We start from the raw sequence: 9,262 nt of genomic DNA, 5'->3' as shown, positions 1-9,262 counted from the left end.
TATATGGTCCACTGCCATCTGCTGGACAAAACTAGAACTGCTCATCTGTAGGTCATGTGCCCCATATTGCTCATAGTGATTCTCCTGCAGCTGAAGTGGTAGGGGCCCATACTGGAGACACTTAGTTCTGTTCCTGCTATGGCATAATGAACACATGGGGCCATGAATTTGTCCAAGAAGTTTATCTCCATATTTATAGGGGGAAACTGAGGCACAAAGAGGCTATTTGATTTGCCTATGGCTACCTAGGGGCCAGTGGTAGAATTAGAACCCAGATCATTTAAATCCTATTCGCTAATCACCTTGTCTCCCATCTCAAAGTTTATTGTGTCTACCTGGCCCTGGGTCCTCTCTGTTATAAATGTCACTCCCTAAATCTCTCACTCTCTCTCTTCCATTATTTCCCCACCATACTTGACTTATTTTTAGCCCTACTTTAATGATCTCACGCAGCACCCCTGTTGAGGTTGCTGGCCCATTGTACAGGCGCAGCACAAACACAGTCCCTGCCTTGAAGTTTTTATAATCTAAAAGACAAAAAGATAAAAGTTAAGTAACTTTGCATGAAGCCACACAACACAGCTAGGAGTTGAACGGGGGTCTCCTGATGCCTACACTAGTGCTCTCTCCACAACACTATATTGCCTCTGATTTATAACCTCTACTGTAGTTGTATTTGCAAATAAAAATCCCCTCCGTTCTTTCTTTTGGAGAATCTATCCCCAAACAAACCTGGTGAGCTTTGTCACTGAGAGGCAGATTGTCTGTTGCATTCCACCCCATAACTGCTGAGTGATCTCTGCATGGACGGCCTATGAAGCGCCTGGGAGTTCTTCAGGGGGAAAGACACCCTGTAACCGTAAGTTGTTATTGCACAGGCTGCACTCAGCTGAGAAGTGTCTCATGATACTTTTGTAGGAGGGATGTTGGGTGAGAGTTTTCTCCCCACTGTACAGTTTTCTCATGACATGTAGGGTACTGGTCTGCAAGACCATGTGCATTTAGGTTGATCAGCAATTCTGAGGAGGTGCTCATTGATTTTAACTAGAGCTGGCTGGGAATGATTTTCTGATGGAAAAATACATTTTCTGCAAAATCAACATTTTCGATGAGAAAAGCGTTTCGGATCATTTGACCAAACCAAACGGAACCATTTCAATGTTGGGAATGTCAGCTGAACCTGGAAAAGGTCCATCGTACTGGCATTTCTGAATCCATTTTTTTCAGACTTTCAGTTCTACAGACAGTTTCAACTTTTTGCCCTGATTTGGGACAAAAGCAAATGTTGAAACGTCAGAATTTCCCATGGGATGGAAATTCCAAATTTCACTCAGCTCTGGTTTTAATGGTTTAACTAGGAAGTTCACCCTGTGCTATCAGATAACCTAAAATAAAAGCCCTTTACATCTCGGTCTTCCTGGTTGTCACCATGGCCACTCAGGGCTAGAACTCAGGTCCTCTGGCTCCAAAACGATAGGCACTTACATGTTGAGTTAAAGGAAAATCCCCTTTAGCTATTAAAAGATCCCGTGACACAGAGTGTAATAGTTCTGCTTCTATCCAGTAGATGGCAACGGTACCCATACACATTAGCCACTTCATTGTAGTATTTTATTTTATAGTCAGTATTTTACATGTCTTTATTATTCCTTGTGATGCATTCTCCAGTCGCTAGTGTTTGTTACATACACAAAAGAAGAGTAAATGTAGCTTGAGTCATTTCAGTCTTGACAGCTCATCTTCCCTATTTTACATTATAATATGTGTCATAACTAGCCAATTCAAGCTTTGGGTCAATTCATAGTACTCTAAGCAATTTCCTTTCACTTACAAGTCATTAACTTACCATATTGCACAGTTCAATCACTCACTGTTGTCCTAAATTAATGACAATGCTGTGAATAGTGCCATTTTGTTTCTAATAGAGACATTATCTGTGGGTGAAACACTTCAGTTCATACCCTTATTGCCCTTTATCTATCTGGTCATTCATTCATCACAAATACCAGACCTCTGTATATTTATCATTTCTGTGATGTAGGGCTACAAGAAGCCTACAGTCAACAGCGTTTTTATATTCTAGAATCAAAGTACAGTAAATGGTGATGCAAAAGACCTACTGCACCATTTTATCAGACTGGCATTGTTTCCCTAAAGCACTTGTCCAGTTAGCAGGTTTTGATCCTGCTAGAAAAGGGTTAACTGGGCTCTGCAACCTCAATGGGGCAAATGACTCATGACCCCACCCAGATATAAGGGAGGTGGGAGTGACACTATGGGGAGAGAAGATCTACTGAGTGGGCTGAGCAGTCACGAGTGAGGAACCCTAGAAGTAGCCAGCCTAGGGAAAAGGCCTGAGCTGAACATTTTGCAGTGTTCTTAATTTGCTTCTCAATAAAGCCATACCCCAGGAAAAGGATGTATTTGACTCTATGCAGCATGTAGACTTTGTTTAGAGCAGTTTGGGAAAGGGCCTATAATAGTATGTTTTATTTTCAGTTATATCATTCAGTCACTAGATGTCTGTGTGTGCTGTGTAGTTTTCCAGGCAGGTGTGGTCCCTGGTAAACAAGACAGACAAAGCCGGGACTCAAGCTATGTGTGTAGTTTTCTGTAATAAAAAACTTACCAGCTCGCAACCATTTCATCTATTCAGCTGGAGGGCCTATGCAGGGCTCACTGGTATTTCTCACTTTATCCAGCCCAGTCCTAAACGTTTCAAGCTATGGAGCTTCTACCATTTCCCCTGGGAGATTATTCTATAGTCTGACATCTCACTGTCAGGAAGTTCCTTTTCCTAATTCCATCCTATTATGTCTCTTTGGACCATGCAAAATAGTCCCTCTCCTCACTTTTTGTTGATTCTGACACAGGCCCCCGCAGTTGATAAAGTAGGAATAAAACCCTTCCCTAACTCACAGAGTTGGTGAGAGGCTAATGTCTATAAGGGGGATTGAGATCCTGGAGTTAAGGGTGCTATTAAAGAGCCAAGCATTATTCTTCCAATCACAAGTCTCTGTGAATGTTTATGACAGGAAGCTTTTACTCCTGTTAGGTAGCACCTCACTGGGGAATGCTCCCGCTGTAAACCATGCATGGCCCTATTCATGGGACTCATAGAATATCAGGGTTGGAAGGAACCTCAGGAGGTCATCTAGTCCAACCCCCTGCTCAAAGCAGGACAATCCCCAGACAGATTTTTGCCCTAGATCCCTAAATGGCCCCCTCAAGGATTGAACTCACCACCCTGGCTTTAGCAGGCTAATGCTCAAACCACTGAGCTATCCTGGCCATCAGAGACTACATTGCTGTACCAATGTAAAATAACATCTACTTCATCAGACTTCGAGGAGGAAGGAGGCTACAGGGCCTGGGTGGGATTCTGGCTACATTGAACTCAAAGCGAGCTTTGCCATAGCCAGGATTCCCCTCCCCAACCCATGTATTTCAGTATATTCTAGATCCTCTCCTGTCTATTCTGGGCTTGTCTACATGGCCCCGCAATGAGGACTATGGGGGGTGAATTGCAGCATGTCCTAAAATGTTGCGCTGTAGCTGCCCCATGGAGACTCTGCTAGCATGAACTAAAAGGTACCTAGTTTGTGTCAACATCGTCCTGTTTGAAATGGGACTACTTTAATGTGAATTAGGAACCTTTTAGTTTGCACGAGCAATATCTAAAATGGTGCAACACTTCAGTGCGCGTGGCAACTCGCACCCCTGTAATCTGCACCGAGGGGCTGTCTAGACAAAACTTCTGGCTTGATTTCACCAACTTGCTACCTCATACTAGCCAGCTATCCCTCTACCTTTAAAGTACATCTTGGCATTAAACCCCCTGAACACAGAAAATCCCTCTTGCTACTTTGAGTCACCATTCTCATGGCAGCTAAAGAAATAAGTGATTCTCCCACAGAAGGGCTGTAATAGATGTTAGGCTATGGATCAATCAGAGGCCAGTTCTTACAGCAGGATCTGTAGCGACGACTTAACTCTGCAAACCCTTACTGGTGAAACTGATATAAGGAAATACTTTCCCACACAGCACACAGTTGGCCTGTGGAACTCACTGCCACAAGATATCAATGACACCAAGAGTATAGGAAGATTTTTTTAAAAAGGGATGGAGGTTTATATGGGTAATATCCAGAGTTCTGACAGGAAATATCTAAAAACTAAACCCAGAGCTCTGGGGGACATAAACCTTCATGCTCCAAGTACAAGCCAATGTCTAACTATTGGGAGGCTAGGAGGAATGTTTCCTGGGGACAGGTTATCCCATCACTACCTCATGCAGAGTTTCTTGCTCCTTCCTCTGAAGCAGCTGGGACTGGCCACTGTCAGAGACAGCACACAGGTTTAGATGGATCATGGTCTGATCCAATCTGAGAATCCCTCTGTTACTCTCTGTTTGTGTAACCCACTGGTGCGTGTGTGTTACAGGTCCCCCTGTGTGCTGATCCACAGAGGATGAGTCCCTCATGGGTGCTCCTCAAGCAGCTTGATGTGTTGGCCGCTTATGCCTTTAGCTCTGGAGGTGCCAGGTTCAATCCCTGGTGTGTTAGCTAAGAGGGTGACCATCACATGAGTGATCCTTACTCTCACGCATAGTCCCTCTGAATCACTACTCGTGTGAGTAAGAGTTTCCAGCACTGGGCCTTGAGCTGCTCTTTGCTCAAACAACTTGAGCAAAGAGGAGCTTGCATTAAAATTCATTCCCTCTCTGCTCCCCCTTCTGCACTCCCCGTAGACCTAAAAGCCACTGGCAGCATTTAACACCTGATCTGATATTACATAACAATATAAGCAATTCCCCCTTGAGTATCTGGTGTTAGTATACGGTAATGTGGCTGGGGGATCAACCTGATTTACTGGCTACCATGAACCTAACGCAGGCTCATTGTTCAATACACTCTGCCTTTTAAGCCAGTCACTGGGCTCAATTAATAACCTGAAAAAACTTCAATTTCCTTTCCCTCCCACTCTGGCAAAATATATTACATGAAAGGAGTTTATTACTGTGTATAAAGTCATGGGGTGTATGTGATTAAATGCTCAGGCGGATTCAGCCGTACTGCCAAATCTCTCCGATGTCTCCACCGATGCATTATCCCACATAAAAAAGCCATAAGGAGAGAGGATGTGGATCACGGTAACATATTCCAAAGCCTTGATTAACTTTTATTGGCGTTGCAGAAGCGTAGACAGTTCTGGACAGAGGGAGTTATAGTTTTAGGGCTAGGCTGTAACAAGACAGTCTGCCCGGATTAAGGGGCAGCATTTAGCTGCATGGGCCTGGGAGCACACTAGAAACTGATGTGAGGCTCTGTGAGTGTGTGTCTACATGGGACGTCACTGCGCGACAAGCCAGGGTGTGAATCTAGAGCACTGGCTTGCCGTGTCGGAACGTCTCGTGTGGACACAGCGACAGCGCATCGAAAGCTCTGTAGTACCCTTGGACAGACCGCGATGATTTTAATGTCCTGGAGCAGTGTCCACAGGGGATGTTACAACACGGCAAGCTAGTATGCTGTGGATTCACACCCTGGCTTGGCGTGCCCTAATGTCCCATGTAGACAAGCCCTGAATCAGCCCATGGTTCCCCCTCTTCACCTGGAGCAAATTACTTCTTCTTCTGTGTCAATTCTGCTCTGCTAGCTGGTGAGTACAGGGAGGATGGGAGTTGAGGCTTTACCCATCCCCCCCACATACACAGGAGGGTGAGTAGCAGCACCGTGGAGGATGTTCTGTGCCCTGTAATGGGAGTAACCTGTGCAGGGGAGAGAAGGGGCATCTCACACACTCCTCTTTCCCTGCATTGGGCAAGAGACAGTCTTGTCCTGGAGAGCCCAGGGCCTGACCATACACCAATAAGAATTTGGTCCAGGGGAGCAGGATGAGGGCCCAGCAGAGGATCTCTGTAAATATGATTACAGGGAGGCTCTAAGTAGCGATGGTGCACAATTAAAAATGTATTGACAGGAAACGGGATGACATTTAGTCCAGTTCTGTGCAACAGAAAACGGTACTTCTTTGTTGTAGTGCCTATTCTGCCATTTCAGTCATCTAATTCTGCTCCCATCCCTAGCTGTGGGGATTCACTCTGCCTTTGTTTATTTTCATTCTGTTTCAAAAGGGCAGATGGTATTTTTCTTTGCATGTGATTAAAAAAACCTCCATTCCTTTCACACGAAGACATGATTTCATTTCCTCTCCTAATAGATTTCCTACATGCCCTTTAATAGCATCCATCTCAGGATACTGCAGCATGCACGCAGAGATGATCTCTGCAGTGCCTTCCCCTTGCTGTTAATCTTCCTCACTCCACCCTGAAGCCTAGGGACACTAGTGGAATGAGTTCTCTCCCCTTTGAAGGGTTCTGTCTAGAAGGCAGTGATATGCTGCAGGCAGTACAACCACTTCCTGAGCAACAGATGTGTTAAACATGTTGGTTTAGGGGCTTGTCTTGCTGGGAGAATGACCATTCCTCTGTGATCTCCCATCCTACTGGCCTGCGCCTTTTTAGGTTATAAGATCTGTTTTTGAGGTGCTCTGGTAGTACATAGCACTAGGCTGTTCCTGTTATGGTCACAGCATGCACACAGAAAAGTTAGATAAAAACATAAAATACTCTTGCTGGAAGGTTGTGACATGTCACTACTTTAATTCTTAGAATCTAGAACTCTAACACACAAGAATCTAAAACAGAGAGCGACAAAGCAGGCTCCTCCCTGAAACAAAGAGGCACAAGTCACCCCACTATACTCTTCTAGGCTGTGTCTGTATAGACTGACTCTGATCACGTGCCTCCCTACAGAGCCCCCTCGCCCTCAAACTGGAGTAGGAAAATGTCTGAAAATGTAAAGTGTTAGATCACAATTTTAACAGAGCTTTCAATACACCACAGTTCCCTGGCTATACAAATATCCCTTACCAATCCATGCTCCCTGGGTTACAGGGGATGGGTGTGACAGATGAGAAGTTTAATTATGTTGCTGCTTATTTTTAAAAAGGGGGGAGATCAAACACACCTTTGCATGACATGTAGTGATTGTCAGCTCTATTTTAATGACCCAATTAAAGAGGTGATAATGAACACAAAGTTGAAGTGCCTGGGGAAAGGGGATGTCGCTTCAAACTAGACTTTTGTTTTTATCTTAATCCTTTATTGTAACATGATCACCTGTCATGAAATATGCCGACACTCTCTGCAGCGCTGTGATTAAGAAAGCACACCAGGAACAAAGGCACTGATGACACATTGAGGTGAGATGGCGTCTTGGCTGGGAGTTTCAAGTAGCCCTTGAACGTTGCAGGGGTTTTCAGAGAAGTGGAACCCATCCTTTGCTCTCCCAAGATACCAGCAGTACTTAGAGTTCTTGCAGTGGTTCACATTTTCACAGGGCTGGACAAACATTGACACATGTGCCATCATAACAGCCCATACCCAATAGATAATCTTATCCTCATTTCATAGGTGGGGAAAGTAAGACACAGAGAAGTCAAGGAACGACCCCAATGTCACTCAATAAATCAAGGACGGAACCCTATTTAGAACTCCCAAGTTCCTGGCTCCCAGCTGTATGTTCAATCAACTAGAACCGCGGGCATCAAAATAAGTAGTTTCTTAATCCTTTCCCAACACTCACTCACTCTCTCTCATAGAAAGAGAACTTTTATGTATATCCTGTCCCCTTTCCAATATGCCTAGCAGCTACAGACTCTGTTTCCCAGTTGACCCTCTGGACTACAAGTCCCAGCATCCCTTGGTGCTGTCACAACTAGGAACAAGGTAGTGCTGGACCTGGGGGGCTGGTCTTAAAGTACAGCACACCCTATTACAGAGATATATAAGTACCTTGATAGATAGGAATCAGGCCCATCTTCCCATAGTGGAGCAGCAATGCAATAAAGAGGAAGGTGTCTTTTTTTAATTCCTCAAGATTTCAGTGCATATAAAAAAGGGATTTTTTTTTTCATGTGGTCCCCCTTGCAGTTAAGGCTAGATTTGAGGAAAGGGTTCAAAGAAGACAAAATGAATCAGATCAAATGATAAGTCGAGACACCAGTAAGACACAGAGGGATATGGAACTGATAATAGATAATCATAAAAGAGGCTGATCAATTCTCTTACTCAAAAGAACCAGACTCTGCTAGGAACCATTTCTCAGGAATATGTGCGAATGACACAAAAATTATAGATTGATCATTTCTACTGGCTGGTCTCATAACTAAGGCTCTGGTTTATTAAAATTCCAAACAAGTGCATTTATTTCTCAAGGCTCGTTAATACTTATATATATATATATATATATATATATATATATATATATATATATATATATATATATAATTAAATTTGTTGGACACAGAAAAGGAACATCTTCTAACAAATCAGTGTGTTATTAGATAGCAGACTGTCCGGAAGTGTCTGCAGATTGTAAATATTAGATGCATCAATCTTTCTTTCTCCAAACAGCCAATTTCCCTGTGAAAGGAAAACAAACATTAAAAATGAAAATCAGTCGATCACTCAGCCAAATAAATATAATGGGCCAAAACTAAACTGAAGACAATGCAGCTATGCCAATTTGTACCAGTTAAAGATATAGCCTGCCATAAGAACAATCTATCTAAGGTACTTTTTGTACCCATCACCATAGTGCCTCACAATCCTTAATGTATTTATCCTCACAATGTATTGGTGGGGAACTGAAGCACAGAGAGACTAAGTGACTTGCCAAAGATTACGCAGAAAGTCCATGGCAGTGTAGGGAATTCATATATTCTAAGGCCAGGAGGGACCATTGTGATCATCTAGGTTGACCTCCTGTAGAACACAGGCCAGATAACTTCTACAAAAGAATTCCGAGATCAAATCTTTTAGAAAAACATCCACTCTTGATTTAAATATTGCCAGTGATGAAGAATCCACCATGACCCTGGGTAAATTGCACCTATGATTAATTAGCTTCACTGTCAAAAATATATGCCTCATTTCCATCTGAATTTGTCTAGCTTCAGCGTTCAGCCATTGAATGGTCTTATAACGTTGTCTGCTAGACTGAAGAGCCCATTATTAAATATTTGTTCCCAAGTAGGTACCTATTAAATTGCAGCAAGGGAGATTTAGGTTAGACATTAAGAAAAACTTCCTAACTGTCAGGGTGGTTAAGTAGTGGAACAAATATGCCGGAGGGAGGTTATGGAATCTCCATCACTGGAGGTTTTTAAGAGCAGGTTAGTCAAACATCTGTCAGAG

This window comes from Malaclemys terrapin, chromosome 1, assembly GCF_027887155.1.
Source record: "Malaclemys terrapin pileata isolate rMalTer1 chromosome 1, rMalTer1.hap1, whole genome shotgun sequence".
In the NCBI taxonomy this organism is placed as follows: domain Eukaryota; kingdom Metazoa; phylum Chordata; order Testudines; family Emydidae; genus Malaclemys; species Malaclemys terrapin.
The sequence above is the reverse complement of the archived record's forward strand: the minus strand, read 5'-3'. Positions refer to the sequence as shown.